The 24,102-nt window shown below is 42.7% G+C and overlaps 1 long non-coding RNA gene across 1 annotated transcript in view; it reads left to right on the forward strand.

Moving 5' to 3' along the window:
• Window positions 1-24,102, forward strand: part of LOC122461723 — a 35,206-nt gene that overhangs the window by 696 nt on the left and 10,408 nt on the right. The window lies entirely within an intron of this gene.

The following is a 24,102-nucleotide window of genomic DNA, read 5'->3' on the forward strand; positions in this document are numbered from 1 at the left end:
GACTTGAAAGTTAGACTGGAGGGACTGTGATGTAGGGGGGGCCATTAATCATGGAGGAGGTGGGCTCATCTGGACACTATTTCTACTCTAATTGAATTAAAGCAACTAATGATATTATTAGTGTTTTTGATAAATAAATCTGAGTAGCCGGTTCCATTGATCTAGCGGAGTATTATGTTTGAGTAGATTTAAAAAGAGTGGGGTTAGCTAGGGCTCTTTGAACTGTTTCCAGAATTGTCTATGTGAACGTACAAATGTTTGTAAAGCTGCCAAATTTATTTCTCAACAACACGGTGGTACTAAAGAAATCTTACAAGACTCTGCCTTGGGCAGGTCTATTATTTCTTTAAATGTACATGGACTGTACAGAATTCATCCAAGGGGTGCTATTTCAAATGATCTTATTTCCTTTCCTAAACTAGGGTGATATCACTCACACACTGGTCTCCAGAATTATTTTGAGCAGAGTGGGCATTTTATACATCTGTCAATTAGATGGCTTTCTTTATGCATTATAGTAGTCTGCTTGGTTCTCTGAATATGCTGCATTGTGGCTTGTTTGAGTTCTTGGTTCTTATAGGGCAGTGTTTGGAAAGCCTCATTGCATCCTTTATGCCTGCACTCTCGTTCAGTTGGATTATTTGTGTGAGCAAGGAAAGTGGGATTTGGCCCATTATTTTTAGAACTATGCTCCTAGTCTGTTAGTCTGATAACTTCCTCTTTGTATCTTCTGTGGACAGTCTTTTGAATCTTCAGCAGCTGAGATTTGGAGCACACTAGATAAGGAATTAAAGAGAGCAACATGTTTGAATTTTGGTCATCTTAACCATAAAATACTTGTAGTTGTTATTCGTAACCAGCCTGGTGATAGTGTTATATTTACTATTTTTACTGTAATATTCAGTATTTGTGGCGTTTCATAACATTGATGGTTTCATAAGCAGTAATGAGTTTCTAGTGATATACAATAGCATAATAGGCAGTGTAAGTATCCTCTGTATTTCTTTTGGTAATGATATGATATATAAACTAGTTTGGCTAAGAAATCTTTTGAAAAGGAGAACTTGTTTCCAATAGATTTTTGTTTTTACCTAGATAAATAAAATCCTGATCTGAGATGTTAATGAAAAGTTTAATAAGGCCCTGCCTCTATTCTTAGTGCCAAACATTGTTATACAGTTTAATTATTTATATTAGTTCTAAGGAGGGAAAAGTGAACTTAATAGAAGAAATTGATCTACTGGAAGTATTACACTATATTGAGATGCCAGAATATTGTTTGCAAATCCTTGATTAGCTGAACTAATGAGGCATGTGAGATGTTAGGAAAAATCTTTCTAACTATAAGGATAGTTAAGTACTAGAATAGGCTTCCAAGGAAGGTTTTGGATCCCCATCATCAGAGGTTTTTAAGAACACTCGTCAGGGATGGTCTAGGTATACTTGGTGCTGCCTTACTGCAGGGGGCTGAGCTAGATGACCTCTCGAGGTTCCCTCCAGCCCTACATTTCTGTTGTTCTATGAATGTTTCAGTGAATGACAAGTTACTCCTTGATATGCTAAGGGAGTATGTCTTCCCATAAAAATTAACCTAAATGAATTTGGAGCTGATTTATGAAGGTGTTGTCTAAAGTACCTATTACCCTGAGTAAAACACAGCTCAGTGAGATCTCCATGTATTAGGTATATCACCTATGAAATACAAGTGCCATTTACTTTCCAGTGGAATATTAGCATATCAAAGTGATACTTCTGCATTCCAGCACCACCTGGAAGTTTTAGTAAGGGTCAGCAGTGAAGGATTAATGATCCATTAGAAATGTCAAAAGAAAATTCCAGCCTATTTTTTGCTCAAAAAACATAACCTTAAAAAATACTTCAAAAGTCTATTTAAGTATGAACAAATCACACTTCTCAGCAAACAAAGGGAGTTAATATTTTCCACTTCAAGGGGGGGGGGGGAATCCATCAATTCTAGTATAAACTGATAAACAATGAAATAAAGATGTGAAGAGCTAGCTTAGCTTAGTTTTTCATATGAACATCAGCCACAGCATATTAAGCTGAGCCAGAACCATACCCTGGATGCTCACAGCTATGGTTAAACAACCACAAGACTTCTGGCTCTTATTTGCAGAATTGCCTCGCATGTCTGTTTGTACAGAAAATGTCATTCATATGCCCTAGAAAATAGCCTCATGGCTGGTAAACTGCAACCCTGAGACAGCACCATCTACACTCTGAGATCCCATTAGATAAAATGTGGTATATTTCCAAATCAACGAAGAAGGCTCATGTCCTATGTATGTATCCCATGATTATTAGAACCTTTCTCCAGCTTTGTGAAAATGTACTAATAGGGTTCACTAGTGTACTTAAGAATATTGTGTCAATATCAGTTGCCATTCATAGCTATATTAACTTCTTAATTTCACTGTGAAATTCACCTTGCTTTCAACATTTACTTACAGGTAAGGTACAGTCTTTTCCTACCTTTTTTTTTTAATAGCTCCTTAAAATCATTTTTGTGATAACTTGCATTGGTGGTTATCTTTTCCTGTTTGCCTCAATAAAAGTGGTGCATCTCTTCTTTTTGTCATCCTCAATTCCTAATAATTATTTTTAAAAAAAAACACCTCTGCAAAGCAATAGCAGGCAGGAGGTTCAGAGCCCAAGTTGGGTGTTTAGATGACTAAAGACTTGTCTTCACTGTGATAGTTAGCTGCAGATACTCAGCTTAAGGCAGGCTAGCTCAAGTGACAGTGCAAAACACCTGAGCAACGCAAAGGGATTAGATTAGCATGTAATGAATTGTGTTAACTCAGGTTTTGCCTATAGCTGCATAACACTTTCAGCCCAGTCCCCTTGACAGACCAGCTAACTTGAGTTTAAAGTGCCATTTAACATGAGGTAAAGATTTGTGGGTGTGTCTGAGAGTCAGGTTGGAGCAAGAATCAATTTATCTCTCAAACTAACACTGCAGTGAAGACAAGCCCGAAGGCCCCAATTCTTCAAATGGATTTACATGAGAAGAGTTATGTCCTTGTGTGGAGCCCCACTAAAGTCAGTGGGGCTCTGGGGGAAGGGGTCCTCCCTGTACGATTGGGGCCTAATATTATAACCTTCTGGGACTTTTCAAATGGAATACTGCCTTGGAAATTGGGAAAGGCATTTTTATTATCTGGCTTATTCTAAGCATTAAGTAAATAATTTCAGACTGAGGGTCTTGAATGTGTCAGAACTGCGTATAAATGGAATATACTGTAGAATGGAGTGAGTAGAAACTAGGGCTGGTTGAAAAATCTTTTGTTGGGGGGGAAAAAAAAATTCTGACCGAATAGAATTTTTGACGAAACAGTTTTTTAGGAAGAGGGTCTGCTTTCTACAGGCAACTTCAACTTTTTTTTTTTTTGGTCAAAAAAACAAATACCCTAAACCGAAGTGTTTCCTCCAAAAAACCCGAAATATTTTGATTTGGAAATGCTGCCCCAATGCTTCATGGGAGTTGTAGTTCAGTGTTTCACATGCCCATTGTCCTCTATGGACAGGGCTTCCCAACTGGACTACATCTTCCATGATTCACAATGGACAGATACTCATGATGTAGAACCTCCCCTCTCCCAAGAGCGTTGAACGCGGTGCATCGGGAAAGATATAATTCAGCAAAGGAGCCTGGTGTATAGAGAAGCATGAGATACCTACATTATAGCTCCCATGAAGCATTGGGGCAGCATTTCCAACTCAAAATGTTTTGAGGATGAAATTGTTCAGTCTTTGAATTTTCACTGAAAAAACTGGACAAATTAATATTTTTGATCAGCTCTAGTTGAAACAACTGCTAATAAAAGTTTAGGGAGTTCGGGTTTTGTTTTAACAGAAAATAAAGTTGCCATTTTTAACATTGTAGTGCTGGTTTCTGACCGAATTTTCTGGCTCTCTGTATGCTGCATATTTTTCACTGAGATTACACGGAGGGGGTGGGGTTTGCTATACAGACAAAGTACTCCCTGAGTCCTAACCTGTCTGCCTATTGCTCTTGTTGTAATCATATTGTCTGTTCTTTGTGAGCAAGATTTCTAGCTAATTGCAATTTGCTTTTGTCTATAATTGTTCACTATTACAAGTGGTACTCGAAAAGTCATTTAACATTAGCTTTGCTTGTTGAACCATATTTGAATGTGAACTAAAAGATTGCTGCCAGGGTTTTGTTAATGTGTGATTGAAAGTTAATGTTAGCTCTGTTCTTTTAACTATAAGCTCACAATATACAATAACTTCTTTAAAAGTTTCCTGCCTCACGGTATGGGTGAGGTAGTAACATGAAATGTCATTAGTAAGGTCTAGTTTGTCTTATGTGTAACTTTCCTTTTACACATGTAAGGGAAAATAAGAAATTGGGATATATTTGATCGCTCTAAACTATGAGTGGTTTGAATTCCAAAGAATTTGTGCCATTGACTCTGCCAGCTCTTGGTTTCTTATTTTTTGTGTTAGATCAGGGTTTCTCAAACTTCATTGCACCATGACCCCCTTCTGACAACAAAAATTACTACATGACCCCAGGAGCGGGGACTGAGCTCGGCCAAGCCATGCTGTCCAGGGGGGGCGGGCAAAGGCCGAGCCCCACTGCCCCAGGTGGAGGGGAGGGGCAAAGCCGAAACCCAAAGGCTTTAGCTCCAGGCAGGGGGCTTGTAACCTGAGCCCTGCTGCCCACAGCTGAAGCCGTTGGACTTCGGCTTTGGCCCCGGGCAGTGGGGCTCGGGCTTTGGCCCCAGCAAGTGTAAGCCAGCCCCGGTGACCTCATTAAAACGGGGTCATGACCCACAGTTTGGGGTCCTGACCCACAGTTTGGGAATCGCTGTGTTAGATTAATACTAATAAATAGAAAGTAGCACTGTTCAAAATGTCTTTCTTTTTAAGACCTTCATTCCATTTCAACTATACAACAAATGTTCCTCACATCCTTTTTAGAGAGAGACAAAGGGTTCTACTAGCCTCTAATAACTGTATGGCACACGCAACCAAAAACAAATGTTTTCAAAAACTGATCCACAGCCTGTATACCGTTCAGGTTTAGGCCTATACAGTTTGTTCAGAGAGCAATACCAGTCCAATAACATTTTATATAATGGCCCAAGTACATACCTTTGTCTGAATCCTGCTCACTTAACTCTTGTGGGTTAGCCTCATGATCTGATTTGGCCCATCATCTTGTATCTAAAAAGTTCTCATCTAAATGCTTCTTCCCAATCTTTGATCCTGGGAGGTAAAAAGCACCCAAACTCCCACTGAACTCAGTGGAAGCTGGGTCAGCTTAGCACCTCTGCATCAGCCCTATACAGTATTCTAGAAGACTATTTGAATGCCTTACGCATTTTGTTGGAAACTCTAAATGTAGAAAGAACATTCGTCTGTTATGAGTTGCCCTAATACTAAGGGGAGGATTTTTCTCCTACTTGATAAAGCTTCTGAAACGAAGGTATAAAAAATAGTAGTAGAACAGGCAATTTAAACTCTCCCTTCAATCAAGACAAAGCCGCAAAGCTGCCAATTACAAAAAAAAAAAATTGAGAATAATAAAAAGTCCTTTACATTTCTTAATCTATCTCTGGAGAGGATATAATACAACCTCCAATAGGTTGAAATGGAATTATATTATTTCTTATTTCTCTTTTTTTAAAATTTTTTTTTAATTTTTTTTTATTTTACTGAATACTAAATGTTAAGAGCCAAAGGGGGAATGGGAAAGAGAAGATATGCACTAACCTTTATTATTTTAACAGATACTAATCATAAGACTAATAAACCTTTGGGGCCATCAATTTAAAATGAGACTCTCCATGAAAGTCAATGGAGGTTTCTGCTGGAAACCGATGGGGTGATATGGCTTTTTACAACTCCTGCTCACTTGAGCCGTGTTGGTAGGTAGTCACATTGAAGTCCATAGGACTTTTTACTCACGTGAGTTGTTCAGCAAGGCTTGGCAATATTTTCATTTAAATTCACTCATTATTCACCCGACAAATCATATGAAATGAAAGTAAATAACTGCAGACAATTTTAAACACTCCTCCACTATTCTCGTTATCCACTGTAAAGATTCAAGCATTGACACCTTAAACATACAGTTGCAAAAATGCACATTCCTACGACTGCCCTCTTTATTTTAAAAACGTACGCCACCGGGGCAAGGAGAAATAGAGGGCTTGATTCTGCAGCTCTCAGTTAGCAACTTTGACTCCCCCAACTAGGCTCTTTGAAGTCAGGTGTGAAAGGTGGGATCATACTTGTCGAGACATTTCTTTAATTCTGCGGCTGTGCAGGTCATCAAATGATGATGATGTTAAAGGACGAGCATTGACTTCAACATGGTTCTGCCTGAAAAATGTTTTTATTTCCTGATCTCCTCAGTAACACCTAAGATCATTAACTATTTTTAAGATCAGCTGTAAAGAGAAAATATGTATATTTTTGTTATTAGTTTAGCAGTGGGTCTTTGACACGACGTAGAAGACAAACATTTTTTAAGAATAGGAACATGTGAGCATAAAAACCCCAAAAACTGGTAGAGTACTTGGAGGCAGATGAAGTACCTGAAATTACTCTTAACTTGCTTTTTGATACTGACTACATTCCCACATTGAAAGGGTCCCTTTTGATAAAGGATGGAATAGGATGGGACACTTTCTTAACACTGACATAATGGTTTCTGGATGTGAGAAATCTCTAACAAATGACATTTAAAGCTTTGCGGGCCTACTATAGTTTCCAGTGACTCTAAAATGTGGCTGTTTTTGTATTAGCGAGACCTTTTCCGCTTCTGTCAATGTGAAATGAATATTGTAATTATTTTTCCTGTTTTGGTCTTGGTGGCAATGTTGCATTTATAAATAGAATTGGAAACGAAATGTCTATAGCTGTATGCATTGTAACTTATACCCTTTTCATATCAATGTCCTGAAAAAACAACCATTAATGAAAAACTGACAAATACCTAAAGGTCTTGAAGGAACATACCTTCCTTGTGACAATGTTTAAAGGGACTCAGTCAATGGGAAATCTGGACAGTTTACAAAAATGAGTGGAGAGTAATTGTAGGTAACATGTTTATCCCCCAAACTCACTGACTTAACTTGGGACACGTCCGACATGTTTCTGTGCCAAATGATTCAATAGAAGTAGAGTTATTTGATTCCAACAGGAACAGGATTGTTCTTAATCAATGAACGGTAGGTGAAATTATAATCACTTACTCTGAATGTGTTTGTAAGGACTCGCCTGCTTGTTCTTTCTGGCATTGTAATACGAGTAAAACTCTACACCACAGGGGGAGATCGAGCTAAGTTACGCAACTTCAGTTATGTGAATAACATAGCTGAAGTCGATATACTTAGATCTACTTAGCGTGGGGTCCACACTATGCGATGTCGACTGGAAACGCTCCCATCAACTCCCCTTGTGCCTCTTACTCAGGTAGAGTACAGGAGTCAAAGGGAGAGCGAGCTGCAGTCGATTTAGCGGGTCTTCCCACTAAATCGACCGCCGATGCATCGGTCGCCGTGCATCAAACCCCTGGTAAGTGTAGACAAGGCCTTAAAAGGCTCTTTTCACACTCTTTGTAATACAACTTGTTACGCTGTGTTTACGGTGTTTGGCCATTTCTAGAACCACTCACCTTCGGGACATAACGGATATTACCTAGGCAGTTAAAGCACTTTAAAAGGTGAGCTGTGCTGAATTTCCCAAGTGGGAATGAGAGCACTTAATAGCCCAATGAAAGAAACAGGTAAGAGAGCACTTGGGAATTTAAAACCAGGAGGTGCATGGTTCAGTGTGAGATCATGAGGGTTTGCGATGGGAAAGATGCCACAAAGGGCAATCTTGTCTCTTTCCCTGTGCAGATCGGCTGGAGCCACTATTCTATGCTACAGCTGCTACCAGCACTCCCTTTCCTGAATAGAGTTGGGGACATGCAGGGCTCTGGCCTTACCCCTGCCTGCCACCAGAAATGGCCCAGTGCTGAGGGATGTGCACCTCTTCAGAGTGGCAGAAATCAATGGAATCCTGTGGATTTTAACCAACTGTGCATGTAGCTTGTTGTGTGTGCAACACAGTACAGTAGTTATTCTAGCCATGTGTGAGCAAATGCCTGACTTGTGCGTGCACGCACCGAAGGGGTACGCTTTGAGGCTGCGACTCGTGCCAGGAACGTTCCATACGATGTTGGCGTTATGTCTGTGCCTCTTTGAATGCAGAAATTCTACAGCACTGGCCAAAATGTCTTTTTGGGAAGAAAAAGTAATCAAAATATTGACGAGTAAGGGCTCTATGAAGCGGGGGAAAATTGTATAAATACATATGCTGTGGAGTCTCTGCTGTCCTTAGGTAGTACAGCGATCATGTGTAACCAAACTGAACCTGCACTTGAGCATATATTCCCATTAAAAACCCCTACATACTGCACACATACTAATCTGCTCTTTAATAATCCCTACCGTATTGTTCTTTGCTGTTGGTCGTGTATCACAGTCTAGTATGACTTCATTGATTGCTTCTAAAATATGTGGAGAGAATGAGTAATGTCTTTTTGTGTTCTTTGCAAAGAAAACCGAACAAAAGTAATGCACTGGATGCCAAATAGCAGATTGTTTGTTCCTTCTTGAAAATGTACAAAATATGTTTTTTCTGAAAGAATACTGAAGAGGTTGCCATGGAAATGGTTCTAATTTGAGATCCACTAGCTTAACAAATGTTTTATTTGTGAACTTGTTCTAAGCCTAAATATAGCTCTAAACTTGAGGAGAGTCATTGTGAGGATGGTTGTGTGTTCATGGGTTGTCAACATCCTTTGCCATAGTGGCTCTCTAACGTCAGGTACAGGTTAGCCAAGTAGTTCAAATCCACAGTGGGGTCAGATTCCTCAAGAAGAGCAATAGTTTCATGTAGAGATGTGAGGTGCCTTTTCAGGAGAACTTTGGGCTGGAATGCCGCTTAGCAAGGGTATGTCTATGCAGTAGAGTTAACCCAGGTCTTGCCCAGGTTTTATCCCAACCTCCCCTATTGTCCACACCTATGACCCAGGCTAGGAGGTGCTTTAAGACAGTGGTGTGGCAGGCGGCTCAGGGCAGGGGGTTGGGGCCCTGACTTACCTCTGGCAGCTCCTCGTCAGCGGTGCAGCCAGGGTGCAGAAGCAGGCTTCCCGCCTGTCCTGGCACCATGGACCACGCTGTGCCCCGGAAGCAGCCAGCCACAGGTCCGGCTCCAAGGCAGAGGCGCACAAGCAGCTCCGTGTGGCTCTCGCCCACAGGCACTGCCCCTCCCAGCTCCCGTTGGCTGGGAACCGGCCAATGGGACTGCAGAGCCGGTGCTTGGGGTAGGGGCAGCGTGCAGAGCCCTGTGGCCCACCCACCCTGCCTAGGAGCCGGCCCTGCTGCTGGCTGCTTCCGGGGCACAGCACAGTGTCAGAACAGGTAGGGACTAGCCTGCCTTGGCGGGGCAGCACCGCCGATGGGACTTTTAACGTCCTGGTCAGCAATGCTGACCAGAGCCGCTAGGGTCCCTGGGTGCCGAGCAAGGCAACCCAGTGCCTTACATGCCACAACCCAGGATTGGGTCACAACCCAAACTTTGAAAAACACTGCTCTAAGATGCAGGATGCTTACTTAGCTGGGGGTGGTGGTTAGAACCAGGCTCCACTTCCACTTGGGCTGGAACCTGCCCACTCTACAGTGAGGTTTGTGATTAAGCAGGGCCAAGGAGCAGTGGGAGAGGAGAGATATGTAAGCCCTAGGCTAATTAAGGCATGGCTCTCTGTAGACTAGGGAGGGTTGCTACACATTAATTGTAGTCAATCAAGGCCCTGTCAGGAACCTAACACAACCCCCTGCTTCAGACCGTCAGGGTGTGCGAGGAAGGAGAGAGGACTGGAGTTTGGAGGTGTGTTGTTGACAATTGAAAGACCAGAAAACTGAAGTCAGGGAGACCCTGCCCCAGCAGGGCAGGGAGGCTCCTTCTGCCAACATCAATGGCCAAGGGTGACCCTACCCAAGGGGGAAGAAGGGAAGAAACCTGGAGGGGTTGAGAAGAGCTGGAGCTCAGAATGAGGAGCAAATCCAGACCCCTTCCCTGCTTCCCTCCTCTACCACCTTCCCGGGCCACTAGCGGGGCCCTTGGCACCCCAAGAGCAGGGGCAAGAGGTGGTGTTCTAGCCCCCGCCCCCACACCACCCCACCTCCCCGCCAAGAAAAGCGCGGGACCCACCATGCCAGCATCGGCCATTTTGCCACACATTGCATGCAAAATCACTTGACTGCTGATAGTCCAGTAATGCCCTTCCTGCAATTTTGCCCAGAGGACAGACATGTTCTCCTGCAGTTGACTAGGAAAGAATCCTAAAAGGCCTCCGCACCAATAACCTCCAGTCACGTACAGGTGAGTGCAGAACGAATGAGGACGCAGTAAAACAGGTAGGGCTTTGCAGTGAGAAGGCTCACTCCCAAGCTCGGCTAACCTGGGGACTCAGACATGGGTGTCAGTCTCTCAGACTGGACAGTATAGACATAGCCCAGCTTCATATATGTATCTCCAAATCTGTTTTATTTACCTTCCCATGGATTATCAGCAGAAGCGGATCATAGGCAATTTATGTCTTCCAAAAAAACCCGAACAGTTTAGCTGTTAGAGAAGAGGCCAAAGCAAAACTGACACCTGAAAATCTCTTGAATTATGGGGAAGATCAGGTCTTGATGTTCTGAACTTGGCTGAAGCCCCTATCTAGTTAAGAAAAAGTCCTGTGTGGTACGATAAATAAGCTAGGCTAACCTGGGAGAAGAGCAACAGAACAATTTCTAGCTTCATTTCCCTGTTCATTTATGTAATAGTGGCTGTAGGAAATACCTTAACAATAATATTAGATGCCAAGGAACTGTGATTATATAATTAATAATAATCTTTGATCCCCTAAAGGGATATTTTGCCTGTGCTTTTGAGCCAAGCCTGTCTCTTAGAACTACTCTTTTAATGCAGTCTGCATGCAATCTTGGATTATACAGATTGGAGAAAATCACTTGAGAATAAAGTTTTCCCCAGAATAGCAATATTGCAGGTCATTTCCAATGAATTCTAATGAATAGTTACTATACTTGTTGTAAAAAGAACAGGAGGACTTGTGGCACCTTAGAGACTAACAAATTTATTGGAGCATAAACTTTCGTGAGCTACAGCTCACTTCATGGGATGCATGTAACTCACGAAAGCTTATGCTCAAATAAATTTGTTAATCTCTAAGGTGCCACAAGTCCTCCTGTTCTTTTTGCGGATACAGACTTACACGGCTGCTACTCTGAAACCTATACTTGTTGTGTTTATTATAGCAATATAATTCCCACTACTCCAGTTAATTTAGGAACTTCAAAATGTCTTTTTATAAATCTTCCTTTACCTGGGCTTTTTATAATTCAGCTTTGAAGTACGCCCCAAGCGATATCTTCCCAGGTAAGGTTAGTTCGTCAGCAAACATTAGCTGCCAATTTTAAAAAAAATCAGATAAGCTAAATTTAAGTTCTGTTTAATCAGAATATAAGTTTAATATTTCCAGCGGCTTTTTGCGTTGATGAGTGAACCACTTTCCGCTTTGTTTTAAAATGTTTTTAACGATTCAACTACTTTGCATGTTTTTTGTTGGGGAGAGAATTAATTCGAGTCAGGAGTGTGTAGAACTCCAGGGTGAACTGTGATCTCTTACAAGTATTTCTTCATTTAATGGAGGGTGGAATCTCATCAGAAAATACAGCTCTTCATGAGAGAAACTGCAACAGTGGGCCTGTGAGTCAAATCGTAAAACTATAGGCAATAATTTAATATTTTTGATAAAGACACTTCATTTTTGCAGAAAAAACAACTTTTTATTTGGTCATCACGTGGCGCACTTTCCCAGCCAAAACAAGTTATTGGATGTTGGTTTTGGGGGTGGGGAGGTCGAAACTAAAAACTTCCTGCTTTTTTGCACACTTTATTTATTTTACCACCAGTAGTAAGAACCTATTTCCACAATGTTACTACATATATGAACAATATATTTTAAAGGATTCATAGATATGATTTAACAGTTGGATACTACAGTGTTGGGTGTTTATAGAAATGTCTAATGCAGATATGTAGCACATGCACCTAGAACCCAATTCAATTTTGGTGTAAGTGAGCACAAGTTCATTGACTTTGGTGGAGATGTTTTTGCTTGCAGAAGGACATAATTTAACCCTTCAAGTTTGTAATCCCTACTAGTGTGAATATCACTCACTCCCACAAAGACCCCCTTTGACGTCAGTGGACTATTTTTATGGGTAAGTATTTCTGCACCAGGTCACTAGTGTGTGGTACTTTCTTGATAATCTATTCGGCCATTAGTTTATAAGTGAAGAACACTTTTAAAGTAGGGACTGGATCTACTGGTGTGTTTTTTTTGTTTGTTTGTTTGTTTTTTAAAAAGGAATTCATAGACTTTGATAAACTCCCCATCCCATGAAGGAGCAGTTAGGTTCTACTGGGATGAAGATCTACTTTTCAGAAATGTTCTTTTCTTAAACACGATAGATTGAGCAAATGACCTGAGTATGATATTGAAAAGTGGTACACTTTGAACCACACCCCAGCTGTGGTTGTTGCTTTAACTGTGTTGTGCGAATGTCTTTAATGAAAGAGAAAATATGGAAAAGTGTCTTAATAGGAAAGAAAGCCTTATTTAGGCTTTGGGGAAAAGTAGTCCAAATCCCAGTAACTTTTACTCTTCTAGTGAGGAACTGTAGTGATATCATACTTTGTTTTTTAAGTGGTCTATTGTCAACAGAATACATAAAACCAAATTCTCTGCAGTTGATTTTGACCCATACATTTGAGAGCTACATATAGACATTAGATAGATATCCCCTAGACAATACTGACTCCCTAAAAAATCCACAAAAGTACTTTGTATCCTATAAACTGTAGCAGCCATACTGGTAAATTGTTTGTGTTCGAATCCATAGAAATACAGCTCCCAATTACAGTGTTCCTGAAATCCTTGTGTTTTGTGGGAATTCCCTAGTAGCAAGTATGTGATCAGACAACCTTTGACTACAGAATTGTCTCTTTTCCCCATGCAGGTGGGTCATTAACCCAAGATTCTTTAGGGCTCAAGGGGACTCTCTCAAGAACTGGTGGACAGCCTATAACCATGATCTAGTTATATTCAAATTATTTTTTCTAGGCCATTCAGTCTTAAACCAACAAAGTCTTAGAACATTTGGTCTTAAGGTTAAAATCTTTGACCATGAGCCCATATCTCACAGGGAATTTAATCTATGTGATGCAATGATTGGGCTAATATTAACCTGTGACTACTCATTTTTGCAGACCTATCCTTTTCTCCTGTTGTTTTGTTCCACACCCATGCTTGTTTGCCCTCTGCCTGCTGTGTCTTGGTATAATCTTGGTATTTTGCTGTGTCTTGGTATAAATGATGAGCTCTTCAGTGCAGGGACTGTGTTTTACTCAATGTACAATGTATAGACAATGCAGCCCTGGTGACTGATCTGGAGTCTCTATGCTACATAAATATCAATAAGAGGGGATCCCGCCTTTTTTGAGATTGCACCCTTTTTTTTTTCTTCCTTAGAACAGTGCAAGTTACAACAACAAAAACCCTACATTTTCTGCTTTTATCATCTTATGCCAGATGACCATTAATGTTAATCAAAGGTAGTTTTCTCTGTTTGTCTATTTGCTTTTTGATAAGTTGTCATTTACTAAGAGATAAGCAGCCAGTAAATGTAAAACCACGTTTCTTTTAGATTTCCAGCATAAACAACCAAAGCTGCCTGTAGCATCAAAGGTCATTAAAATCGAATGCTATGTCAAGTTCTGTGATCAGTGTATCCATTTAGTAAACATTTTTTTTTAATGCAAGCTTAACTGAAATGCCTTATTAGTATTCAGGTGTAATCGTTAACCGCATATTCCAGATTTACATTTTAAGTCAAGTTCTAAAAAGCTACCTCCGGCTTTTAAGCTTGCACTCCTTAAATTACTAAAAGGTTCTTTTGTTATGGGATGTCAGTTTTATAATGTACTCCTTTAGTTTCTCCTCTCTAGCTTCTATAATGTAAACCCTGAATTATGTCTGCATGGAAAAACAAGTCTTTTTTTTTTTTCTCCCACTGGAACAGTATAGGCTTTTGTTGTTAAAGCTGATTCTAAGATCTTATTTTTGGCCGCAGTACACACACAACTCTTACCCCCCAAAAAGTTTGCACCTTTTTCATTCCTCAAATATTCTTAGCTAAAACCCAAGATTATATTTTTTACACAGCCGTGTTCTTGTTCATGCTATTTCTCTTGGTCCAGCTAGACCAAACTATTTTTATATCCTGCTGTAAGGCCTGCAGCCTTATTAAGCTGTCCTTTTTGTGGAGATTCTTTATCTTTCTTCTTCTTGACATCATCAGGCTAATTCCAATGGTGGTTATTTGCTTCAACAAAATTGAAGGTTAGCATGATGCTGGTGTTACAAATTATCAGAGAAGACTTATAGAAATGAATACATCTTGTTATCTGGTCATTTGTTCTACAACTAAAAAGCTATCTTTCCTGTGCTTGGGTCAGATCCCGTGAAATGTTTGTGTTAGTGGGCTGCATGGAACCCTTTGAAGGTTCAGGAGAACCTAGTCTTTTATAGACAGTGCCCTCTCTATAAAGGGAGTTACATAAAGGGGGCAGAAAAGGGATCTGGAGGTCACAGTTAATCACAAGCTAAATATAGTCAACAGTGTAACGCTGTTGCAAAAACAACAAACTTCGTGCTGGGAGGTATTAGGAGTATTGTAACCAAGACAGGAGAAGTAATTCTTCTGCTCTACACCCTGCTGATTAGGCGTTAACTGGAGTACAGAGCCTATAGAGGTTATGGAATCTCCATCATTGGAGGTTTTTAAGAACAGGTTAGACAAACACCTGTCAGGGATGGTCTAAATTAACACTTAGTCCTGCCATGAATGCAGGGGACAGGACTAGGTGATCTCTCGAGGTCCCTCCCAGTCCTATGATTCTATGGTAATGAGATCTATTCAGTCCACAACTTGTTTTCCATCTAGTAAAGCAAAGTCTGAGTCAGAAGACAAATGCTGCTAGGGATTGCTCCACTTGGACTCGGATTAAGGGCTTCAGCAACACCCTCATTATTAACAAGTATAACTTGCTCACCTGCCCATGTGTCCCTAAGGAAGAATAGATATTTTAAGGTATGTGAAGTTGTAGACAATAATTGATATTTGTTACCAGTTGATGGTTGGCTATTAGGTAGCAATCTCAGTCTGGTTCCCAGTGGACAGGTATGTACAGTAAAAAATAAATAAATAAATAAAACACACCAGGACAATTGGCACTCATAATAACAATACCAACAAAGACCTCACGAACTGAACGGACGTGGAGACAGAATTACCCCCTCTCTATTAACGATGGTTGCTTCAGGTTACGGTTGATGGACATTGATGCAGAAATGTAGGAAGCTGGCACTTCCACTCTGTATGAGGATAGAAGAAATCGGTGTCCTTAGCTGTCAACCCTGCACCTTTCAGAACGGAGTACTAATTTTAATTACTTCATCCGGTGGTAAACCATCTTTCTGATTACTTGTATTGCACACATATAGGGCATACAAAAATTGACCCAGTTTCATATGAGGTGATATTGATGTACTATACATCAAGTGCAATGCACTGATATGCTCAAAGTACAGTAAACATTGAGGGCCAAGTAGACGCCTCATCCTGCCTCCAATTTTGCATGATCATCAATGGAATAGAATTTTGATGTCTAGCTTCCAGGTTAATTACTTAATCATTTGCACCATAACAGATTGCGGGTGCTAAACTGTAGGTGGAAAATTAGAAGCCATTTGACTTTGAATTACTATGATTTATTTCCTATTTTAAACAGGCTTTTGTCTTTTTTTAATTACAAAATCAGACTAGATTTGAGACTCTGGGAAAATCAATCGGAAGGATTGTTTTGATCATGAACAGTGATTTTATTTTTTAATTAAACTGACTTTTTTTTTTCTGTGCTAACCAAAAGCAACACCCATCCACGTATTGTGGAAGGCTTTTTGAAGCCGTCTGAAAGACGCCCTTACAAGAAATGTGCACCCAGATCCTAACCCCCATAAGAAACATTCACCCCAATTCTTTCCTTATGTCTGGCTGCACTCTGCTAAAAGACATTTCCAGGCGATTTGCTGATGTTTTTTCACAACCTGCTCTGCTGATTTACATCTCTCTGCAGCCTGAGTGCACCTACATGATGGATGACCTGTGTAACCTGCTCTTATCTTTGCCGGAGCTCCATGCAACCAGTGCTGTTTCTTAGACAGAACATGAACAAACAGGCTTATTTTCCTTTGCGCCACATGAAAGGTCCTTGCATGTGCTGTTTCTGGCTGGCAGGAATGATTCGCACTCAGCTGGTGACTCACTTCATAGGGCAAGAGTGCAACCTGCTTTTTTAGCTTTGTCAGAGTCCATGCTTTAGCTGGCCTGAGAGCATTTCCACCATTGCTATTGAAATGGGCTCCCAGCTATAGGAGCCCGCCAGACTCAACCCCCTTTGTAGTGTTAACGTGTTGCCCACACAGAAAACATGTCCAGAAATCACTCACTCTCCCTTAGAGCATCTAAAACTGAATGTACTGAGAGGTCAGAGAGGCAAGACTACACAGTGGAGTCTCCTATCATACCTGGTCCAGGTTCTCCTCTGTGGCCAGTCTGGGACACAGGACCACTCTTGGATTTTTTTTTCTCATTACTCTACACAGATAGACCCTGGTGGATGTGTCAATGTGGTTGTGGAAGACACCCAGTGCAATATCCTCTACCTTGTTGTTAAATTTGTCCTTTTTCTTTTGAGGCTTTTGGAATGTAACTTTCTGACAGATTCATTCAGGGGATGTCTATGCTGCTTTTTAAACCCAAGTGAGTGGGACCCAGGCTTGTGGGCTCAGTGTTTCCCAGCCTGCACTTGAGCGTCCACGCTGCACTCTAAACCTGGGTTTACAGTTGCTGGACCCAGCTCTCACATCTGTGCTAATGAGGCCATACTTCACTCCGCAGATCTTCTGGTTCAGGCCTGTGGCTTGAGCTGCGTCCATGTTGCAAAATGACAGGGCTTGGACCCGAATCACAACAGCACTTGGGCTTTGACCCACCCTCGGTGGTGCTGGAACCATTTTTATAGTGGGGGTGCCAGGACCGGCTCTAGGCACCAGCAAAGCAAGCACGTGCTCGGGGTGGCACAATTCCAGGGGCAGCATTCTGGCCACCACCCCCCCCCCCCTTTTTTTTTTTTCTGCTTGGGCAGTTGCGCTTTTGGAGCTTCGAGCAGCAAATTTTTTGCTTGGGGTGGCAAAAAACCTAGAGCCGGCCCTGGGTGGGCGCTGACGGGAGAAACCAAGTATTTGGGTTGTTGTTACTACTTCAGGCCAGGGGGTGCAGCATCACCCTTAGTTCTGGCACCTATGCCCACCCCTATGAGAGGGTTCTAGGACCCAGGTCTGAGTGGTTGCCAACCCAGGTCAGACTGATTTGGATGGGGATGGAAGAGGGCTTGGCCTCAAATCTGAGTCAGAGCCTGGACTTAGTATGCAGTATAGACACACCGTTCGTCACTCCAGTTTGTGTGATTTCTATATTTGGGTTAAAGTCTCTGAGAGGGGGAGAGCTCTTAGCAAAGGCAGACAGATCAGTCTTTACCCCCTCAGCATCCAGGCAGGTGGTTGGGGTATTCCTCTGTCTGAGGCTTCTCAAGGGCTTATCCCCACAGATCTGCCAGGGCTGTACTCTGTTCACTGTTACTTACACTGCTTTCTAGATGAAAATCCATATACAATAGAGTCACCCCCAATCCCCTGGTGTGTGGGTGTGCAGTCCTTTGCTCTCTCTCCCTCCTGCCATTCCAATTACTGCTTAAGAAAACACTTTTCCTTTCTCCTCTCTCTGTTCAACAATCACTATTTATAGCAGCCTGCATGATAAACAGAAGTACATTTACTCAAGTTGGGCCTTGGAGGAATATATAGTCATTTAGGGCCAGATCATCCCTGAGCATTGTCCTGGTGCAGGTGCATTTGAATAAGGGGGGAGAGAGTGCAAAGAACGTCACAATCTACCCCACATTGTCCCTGGCCTTATATAAAGTGCACACTCACAGTCCTTGTACCTGAGGGAAAAGGGCTTTTTCTTTAGTGCTCCCAAAGCGAGCAGGAAGCTGTGGGTTCATGGCTTCCCTGTCACCTCAGCACTAGCTTGCAGAGTGGGGCAAGGAAAGTCAATGCAGCAGGCTGCACGCTTCCCCTGCACGCAAAGAAATTGTGTGTGGGGGGGGATTTTGCCCCTGTAGATTCCCTGCAGTGGTGCAATTGTGCCCAAATCCCAATTTGGAGCTGAGGCTAAAAGCTGCACTATAATCTGGAGGAAGGAGTTATTTGTGTGGCTTTTTGCAAAAACACTGGCCTGGCTGCGGCTGGGCTGAGATCTGCAAAGGGTACAGCCGGTTTCCCTTGACTACGGAGCGTGCCTTTGGTCTTGCGACTTGATTGGCTATCTGCGGACTGTACAAAGCAAACCCCTCCAAAGTCAAGGGCCTCTTCCTGAGGTAATTGCTGCTTCGTGTTGGTTTCCCAGAGAAACTGCCTCTGTCTTGAGGCTAAGAGCCAGACCTCATTACTGTGTATCTCATTTTGTTTCTTTAGAGCTAGTTTGTGCCTGCAAGGCACAGCCCTGAGTAGGTGTTGAGCTACCTTGCCCCAAGGGGAGCTCCAGGAAGAACTGGAAAAGGACATAAGGGCTAGTCAGAATCCTTCTGTTTTAGCATGTACTACTCTGGTCAGGTGTCTGTTACTCTAGCAGGGCACCACCCCCATAGTAATTCCTGTGTACATGCTGTCAATAGGCATGATCAAATCTAAGCTTACACCTGGGGGGATGCTCGCAGCCACCCACAGCTAAAGCCTGTGAAGAACAGGGACAGGAGTGAGGTCAGAGGCCCAAAATCAGGGATCCAGAAGGGGTCACTGAGCAGAGAACCCCAGACAGTGCCTGCTGCTCCTCAAAGGCATCCAGGGAGCCAGTGGACATGGCCCAGAGGAACTCTGCCTGGAGACATGATCTGAGGGAGGAGCGAAAGAAACCCACAGTTGCAGAGCATCTCCCCGTCCAGCATCCTCCTCCTGGTAGGGTGGACAGCCACTGTGGCCAGCGCCAGGAGGAGGTTGATGAGGAGGTCTTGCGACCCTGTGGGGCCACGGATGGGGTGTGCATAAATCAGGAGATGTGGAGAAAAGGGCAGCCAGAACCTGAGGAGACAGCTCTGGAGGAGCCGGAAAAGGGGCTGCAACCTGGCACACTCAAGGTAGACATGCAGCAGGGTCTCCCTCATGTTCCAGAAGGGACGAGTGTCAGGGATGGAGATGAACTGTGCCAAGTACACGCCCGTGGTCACAGCTCCATGAAGGAGATGCCAACTAATATCCCCAACAGACCAAGGGACCGGGGTGGAATACAGACTCGCCCACCGGGGCTTCTCGTTCTCTGCAGGTGGAAGGAGGACCTGCCACTTGGTGTCGAGGCAGGTCACGAGGGTGTTGGAGTGAAAGGTATCTAAGCTTATATTTGCAATTGATGTTTTGATGCTGGCATGAAAAAAGAGCCTTCAAAAAACAAACAATACTTGCAATGTGTTATCCAGGTTGACTTTTTAAACAAGTTATTATTGTCATCTTTTATTCCAAATGGAGGTGGTTCAACTGACTTAGATATACCGTTATTTAGACAGACAAACAAGTGTAAGTTTAGGGTTTTCCAGATAGTGATATTTTACTGTTCTTGGATATCCATCCTGAGCCGATGCACTGTTGGTTCAAGGAACATGTTATGAGTATTTCACCTGGGGTTGCACTGAGTTTAAAAATGAAATACTGTGGTTAGATTTTGCCTGGCACTGTTGGGGGCGGTGATGGTGGAAAGGACCTTGTCATTTACCTCCTATGTCTCTGCACTGGGTCAGGAATACGCCTGGAATGCAAAGACTGGGGAGTCAAGTCCTGAAAGCAGCATTAGCCTCCCACAAGTGTATGGCGAGGAATTGGATTATGCTACATCTCCCATCGCTTGCTAGTAGAGATGTGCTTGTATGGTGGGAATGAATGTGACACCATATCAAAAAGTGGACGTACAGCTTCAGTCCATGTTTCCAGACTACTGGGTCTGCCATGGGCACCATACTTCTGGGGTAGGTTGCCAATGTGTCACCTCTCTTATGTGTCTGTGTCTTTATATGTGTATATAACATCATTAAAAAATACACCAAACCCTATACAACCACCACAACTAGACACTCCACTGCACATGCTTCTCCTGCTGGGAAAAGGATGAGAGAACAAATACCACATTACAGGTGTATAGTCCTATTGCTTGTTGCACTGTAAAGTACTCGTACAATGGAGATGAGTGTGGTATAAGAACCTATATAGAATAGAATCCCTATTTTGTGGGATTTTTCTATGACATGGGTCCAATACAAAGACCTTTTTGCCCTGAATGACTTTCGGGTGAGTGGACCATCAGGAACTGAAAATAAAATGAATCTGAGCAGAGAAACTCTGTGAGTAAATGAAGCCAATACCTTTTGGTTAGGATTTTAGATGAGAATGTCTGGGGACTTTTATGTAAGCCATTAGAGGTCATGTTACTTGATCTTTGTGCCTGGAAGGCCAGGGCAGGAGATGAATTTAGTGCTCATGAAAACAGCCTGTGCACTTTTCTCAAGTGCACAGGCCCCACTTTTATCTCAGCATTGTTCTTCATCTGTACAGATCTGAGGCGTGTAGAGGGACACCTTTTAGGAATTAGCGGCAAAGAGTCCTGTGGCACCTTATAGACTAACGGACGTATTGGAGCATGAGCTTCCGTGAGTGAATACCCACTTCGTCGGATGCGTGGAGGGGAGATTTCCAGAGGCAGGTATAAATATGCAGGCAAGATTCAGGCTAGGGATAACGAGGTTAGTTCAATCAGGGAGGATGAGGCCCTCTTGTAGCAGTTGAGGTGTGAACCCCAAGGGAGGAGAAACAGCTTTTGTCGTTGGCGAGCCACGCGCAGTCTTTGTTTAATCCTGAGCTGATGGGGGTCAAATTTGCAAATGAACTGAAGCTCAGCAGTTTCTCTTTGAAGTCTGGTCCTGAAGTTTTTTGGGTTTTTTTTTTTTTTGGTGCGGGATGGCCACCTTTAAATCTGCTAGTGTGTGTCCAGGGAGGTTGAAGTGTTCTCCTACAGGTTTTTGTATATTGCCATTCCTAATATCTGATTTGTGTCCATTTATCCTTTTACGCAGGGATTGTCCCGTTTGGCTGATGTACATAGCAGAGGGGCATTGCTGGCACATGATGGCTTATATTACATTGGGAATTAGTTTGCAACTAATTCCTAAGATGTAATATATGCCTTTCTCTTCTGATGCTGCCAGTTCAAGGAAAATGTGGTAGTGACTTCTGGGATGTGGATATTTTGTCTACTAGGAACTGGACTGAGACAATTGTTTATATTCTGTATAATAGTATTTATTAGCTGTGAATGAGTTTGTCTGACTTACCTGGTTCCATCGACCAGGGCAATTTGTTGCTGGTCTTTCTGACAAAAAGTATGGGAAGGCTCAAACTAGCTGAGATTTCCATGGTGATGATATGTAAAGTTGAATGGACTCTTCCTAAAATAAACATCTGAGACCACTGTCAGGGGTGTGTGTGTTTGTGTACGCTCCTCTTATCTCTAGGCAATATGGCCAGATTCTAATTCTGCTATTGTCCATGACAACTTCTTCATAGTATTGTGGGCAGATTAGGGAATGCAAGGCCTCTCAGGGAAAGTGTAGCTATTTATCTCCAAATTTTTCATTCCTTTCTTTTAATTTTTCAAGGCAATGGTGCTGAAGTCTAACGAGATAAAGCTCGTGTGATGGTTACAAACTGAGCCCTGCAGTTTGGTTTGTGAAGATCTGACCACAACCCAGCCCCATTAGGCTCACTTGGTGGTGTGAGCCTGATGGATTCAAACCTCCAAGAGAACACCCCACCCTGCAGCATGCCCTGGGTCCCCTTCTTCCTGTAGCCTCCTCCTGCTAATGACTTGGGACCCACCCACCCTTGTGCATCTTGGCAGGCATGAACGGTGTCGTCGTCCTAGCATTTAAGACCAGAAGGGATCTTAAGTCTGAGCTGATCATTTAGTCTGACTGTCTGTATAACACAGATACCGCCCAGCCCCTGCACACTAAACCCAACAACCAAAATTAGACCCAAGTATTACAATCCACAGGGAGACTATGATGAAGTGAGATGTAATCAGATGCTCCCATCAATTAAGTGGCCAAAGTAACTGCTGAATAATGGTAGAACCCAGCTTGGAAAGAACAGGCAGGACTAAGAGAATGGGGCTGCAGTAAAGGAGCCGGTAGCCACTCTCTGGCCAGTCAAGAGGGAAAGAAGGGAAACTAGTTGGAGAGGGTGTTAACCTTGAGGGTTCTTGGTAAAATTGTGTGCTTTCAGTCAGTAGTTAATGGCATACAACACAAGCATGTTGCAATGCTATATTGAGTTTTTGCAGCAGTACAATAGTATCGAAAGTCTACTTGGACACAATTGCAAATCACCTTCTAGTTCCATGCTTGTCCGTGAGGTAGGAGCACACAGCATCCTGAATTTCCCTGGCCCACTGGGAACCTGGAGCAGTGTGTAGGGGTTGGGTCAGGCTGTCCTGTACAAGCTTCAGAAAGCAGTTCTGTCCTGTGATAACTCGCTGTGGAAATATTCCTGTTTGCATTCACAGACATTATGCAAAGCATAGCACACCTCTGTAATCCAAACAGTGTTGCCCACATTAGCATCCCGCCACTTCTGGAAGCATTGCCAGTGGGCTTTCAGACACCTCAAGGCACATTCCACCATTATTCTGTAGCTTCCCAGTCTATAGTTGAATTCTCTTTTGCTTGACTCAGTGACGTCAGGGTACAGCTTCATTAGCTATGGTAGGAGCAAGTATGAGGGTTGCCCAAAATAAATGCTGGCACAGAGACTTCATACATAATTACATTTCCGGGGAATAAAGTCCCTTCTTTCCCCTTCTGGTACAGTCCTGACCTCCTATGGCAACCTGGTGTCATAGACCTATCCTGTGTGTCTGACACAGCTGTTCATGAATTGACACCTGTGGTCCACTCTGCCTTGGAAAGCCAAAGAATAATAACCTTTTTTTGGTTTATGTATTCACTGGTCCCTTTCAGTGGGCAAAGGATAGGGATGTGTGTTTTGTACAGGGCCCCCTCAAAGTTCGGAAACCCCATCCTCTGAAATCCTGCTATAACTTCAGGAGACATCAGTGATGGCAACCATCAGTTGGTAGATTACAGTAGCGATAGCCATGCATACCTATACAACCAGTCCCCTGACAGCTGACTTCCCAACACCAAACTGGTTTGCAACTGACTGCTAGCAGTCATGGGTTGCCAGCTTCCAAATGGTGATGGCCACCCATTTCTGCACCAGTGTGGGTTTCCAAAATCACGTGGTCTGGCACTGGATGGTTGGTGCAAGCTCCTTTCACCAACCTTTTTTTCAAAATCTAGCAGACTACTCCAACTTCTCACCCTAGCTTTCTGCGGTCTAATTGTTCAGGTAGACAAATCCTAATTTATTATTCATTGCCCGATGTAATTTGGGGTGCTGACTTTGGTTGTTGAAGGCTGGTTCTCTACTGCATTGGATTCATCATTAGTACACCTATGCAAAGTAAATGTAAAAATGCTAGTTGTTTTGGAAGTGTATCACATTCATTTTGGGCAGATGCAAATGCATACACAGGATAAAGTGCAGTTGGGGCATCAACCCCTAAATCTCTAATATAGTCGGGATCCTAGCTACCCAGAATGTTTTCCTATCTTGTACCACAAAAATTTGAATCAAGTGAAACATTCCATTTGAAAGCCAACAGATGGGAATGCTGAGGAGCAGAGTAGTTTCAGTGG

The sequence above is a fragment of the Chelonia mydas genome, chromosome 9, assembly GCF_015237465.2.
Source record: "Chelonia mydas isolate rCheMyd1 chromosome 9, rCheMyd1.pri.v2, whole genome shotgun sequence".
Taxonomy (NCBI): Eukaryota; Metazoa; Chordata; order Testudines; family Cheloniidae; genus Chelonia; species Chelonia mydas.